We start from the raw sequence: 4116 nt of genomic DNA, 5'->3' as shown, positions 1-4116 counted from the left end.
GAATAATTACATTGCAATAGTTAACCTCTTGAGCGAAGAAAAATCGTTTGGTAATCTCAGTGTTGTCGGGTGTATGAGGACAGAGCTGAATATGTAAAGAATAGGCCAGACTATATGTGTAAGGAAAGACAAAAGGAGCTGTAACCAGAGAGAAGGGTCCAATGTAGTACGCCTTGGTCAGGGAAAAACCTCATAACTCTCTAGGGGTAGTATCTCAACGGTTGGGCTGATACCCTATATTTCTGGCTAACATTAATGTTACTCAAAACATCAATATTGGTGTTTTCCATTAACTTTTAGAGTTGTAGAGTTATAGGCTTTGAATTTGTATGATAATCAAAATACAAAGAAAGTATATCTAGCCTATATAAGATGCGAGAAAACCTGCCTCGTATTTCATTTTAAATTCGTTATTTTTTCCTTGTACTGTTTTATGCTTCCTCAGCCTCAATAAAATTAATTACCTGTATACGATTAGAACGTTCTAATCTTGACTGATGGTTCTCTGCTCTTTGCTCTTTCTGTCTTTTGATTGGAAAGGGCTCATGACTCTTGGGGAAAGATAACTTCCTCGGCCATTGGCAGTATATTAGATTTAAGATATTTTTACGAAACTTTCAAAGTTCTTCCAGTAGAGTATATTGGATTTTATTAAACCGTAAGGACTAGCCCTGGTTTTAGTGAACCTCAAGAAAGTTTATTGCTTTTTTTTTTTTTACTTATTTCATCTTGCCATAAATTTTCTACGAGATAAGACTTTAAAACTGTCTTTATCATTAAGCTGAATAGATTTCATTTCAAAATATATATAATCCTACAGGTTTTGTAAGATTTTCACGTACTCAACTAATATAAGAAAATAAAAACAGTCTAAATTAGCACTCCGGGCAGTAGAATTAATGTGACATTTGTCTAATGGTACTCAAAGAGTTGAGGTGCAGTTGGAACTTATCAAAGAGATTGTGCCATACAGATGACAAAAAATGGCAATACCTACTAATATGCATTTGGAAGGTCTGACACTTAGCCAAAATCAGCTGATTATCAATCCTTAAAGGAAAACATAACAATGTTAGCATCAGATACCATGCAACTAGGAAACGTGGATTGGGGTATTAACTTTTTTTTCTCTTTCTTTCTTTTATGGAAAGCTATACTATATTCAATCATGCCACAATCAAGCAATAGTTGTTATATTTATATGATAACTTTTGATAATCCTCAATGTTTTCCAAATCATCAATATTATAATTCACCTTTACACTTTCGATTTGTAAGATTATACCCCATTCTACATACTACAAATTATTCTAGACAACCTGTTTTAAATCAAGCTTACATTAAAAAATAAAGAATATGTCCCCTTATCATAAAATAATTGATACAGGCTGAAATGTATTCTAAATTAATGATTTTTAGGGTAATGAACAACATAATTGCTTCAACAATGTATTCAAACGTTTAGCAGAGACAGGCTAATAAAACTGATGCCTTCTCATGGACAATCCGATATTTTATGAGTAAAGACTTGAGACCATTTTAGTGTCTATAAGAATTATTCAGTTATACACTACATACCTTTCACTCGTCTCAGAATATTAAACTCTGGGTATTAATATTCCGTGCCATGTGAAATGAAGGCGCAACATCTAAAGTGTTCATGTTGCCAGTACTCAGTCAACATTACCCAACACCTATGCATGGTCTAGTTGTACTATATTTTATAGGAATATATATATCATTAGAATTAATTATGCTTACATTTAAATTTGATAATATTTATATTGATCTAGTGTCTCCTGTTGGAAATGTTTAATTAACACTAGGATGGCCAGCTCCTTTGATATATATAAAATGGCCGAGGTGTCGTTTTCGACACCTTATGATTTTTATTGAAATTTGGCATGAAAAATAATCATATATGGTTAATGAAATAACTCATATGTTTGCAATACATAGTTTATTAAAGAATATTGTTATTACATAACATTTGACATCATTTTGAAGTAGGCTATAACATTCTTTTTACAATCCTGTAGGCCAATTATTTATCAATATCTTAGATTCCACAATCTTTACATGTTACAAACACTACCCTAGTTTCATCCTTTGCACATTTGCCACAAGTAGGTTTTTTGCATACTTGGGAAACAGTAATCGTAGCATTTGAACATTTTCTACCATGACACTTGCGACGTTTCTTAGGTAATGATGAGCTTGTGGAGGGCACATCTGCAAGATTCGGTAAGCTTCTCATCTGAACATAAGCATGCCTAAGACTTTCAATGAGCTCCAAAATGAACTCCTTCCTACTAATTGTTCTCCCTGATGCTAGTTTGTATATAATCCATGCATTTATAACTGCCATATCCAGTATATTACAAAAAACTCCAAGGGGCCAACGTCTTGTAGCACAACGTGTACTGTACTTTCGGAGCATTTGGTCGACCACGTCTACTCCTACTTTATTAGCATTATAGAAATCAATGACTGCTGGTTTCTTCTTCTCACCTTCCGAAATTGTTGGAGAACTATGCATTGTTGATAAGAGGCACACATTTTTATTAGCTTTGCATTGATAATTAACAAACATGCATTCACTTTCATCTTGAAAATAGAATTTGGATTCATACTTTTTCCCCTTTTCTTGTAAAGTCATTTCTTTCGACAGATGCTTGCTGTTTCCTCTCACAGTACCGACAATTGAAGTAGCTCTATCTCGCAGTTTCCTTGCAACTTCAAGAGATGTAAAAAAGTTGTCTGTTGTTACATTATAGCCTTTGTTCTTCACAACTTCAGTAAGACTGAGCACAACATGTTCCGCCAAGGGAACCCCTAACCTTGATTCCTTTTCTATGGCTCCTAAGTAGGGGATCACATTTACAATGTATTTGTTTTCTACCTCTGTAAGGACCCAAAATTTCATTCCAAACTTATCAGGTTTATTTGGCATAAATACAATGAATGGGCACCTATTTTTCATGGGCAATAGCTGTTCGTCAATTGTCAAACTATATGTTGGTATATAGGCACCTCTGCAATTTTCAACAAATAGGTCAAAAATGTCTCTAATGTGGGTAAATTTGTCACTTTTGATCCTCTCTGACCTTGTGCTTCTGTTGTCAAACCTAATGAATCTATGTATTTTCTTGTAATCACTTCTAGACATGGTTTCTCCGAATATTTTTGGTCCATAGGTTTTATTCCACAAAAAATCTGCACTGTGAGCTTTTCCGTACACTCCCCTTGCATATGTCAAAGCAATGTAGGCCTCAAACTTTTCTAAGGATAACACCCAGCTTTCATCGTGATTTTTTCCTTCACTGATTGTCCATTTATGAATTTTCCGTAGCATAGTTTCATCAATGAAGATTCTCCAAGCAGAATATGGGGATTCTGCAGCTACATTTTTCACAGTTTTTGAAATACCAGAAGTAGCTTTGAGTACCTGACTTTGGCTATATCTTCCTTTCCGAGATGATGATAAAGGTTCCCAGGCAATCCCATGCCGTGTAATGATGGTATTTCTATCTGTAGAAGTGCTTGCTTGTATATCTGATGAGGTACTTGCTTGTCTAGTGGATTCGTCTTCACTATCTTGATAGTCATCAGAATCTGATGAGCTTGAAGAAACTTCTTTTTGTGGTGAAAACTCATTTTCACTACCATCACTACCATCACTTGAAACTTCATCTTCTGATTGGAAGATAATATTCAATGCTTCTTCTACAGTATAGAAATCTTTATTTCCCTTACACCGTGAAGCAGCCATCTCTAATATATTCAGTATGACTACCACTAAGCTAATATGAATGATGAGTGCTTAGTAACTGTTTCCTTTGCCAAGGATCACGAAACACAGAATTCTCAAGGATATTCAAGTCAGGAATAACAAGTCTGAAAAGAAATTCACAAATATATAGAATACCTCATACTGAAAGAAAGTCATTATATAGATATGTGTGTGTGTGTGTGTGTGTGTATAAATAGATAGATATATAGATAGGGGACACAAACACAAATATTATTGCTTGTGAGGAGTTTTTAAATGAATTTACCATATAAATAGCCTAGGTGTCAAAAACGACACCTTGGCCATTTAAGGTAAAACCTCAA

The sequence above is a fragment of the Palaemon carinicauda genome, chromosome 2 (assembly GCF_036898095.1).
Source record: "Palaemon carinicauda isolate YSFRI2023 chromosome 2, ASM3689809v2, whole genome shotgun sequence".
NCBI classification, from domain to species: Eukaryota; Metazoa; Arthropoda; class Malacostraca; order Decapoda; family Palaemonidae; genus Palaemon; species Palaemon carinicauda.
This window is presented reverse-complemented; position numbering follows the sequence as displayed.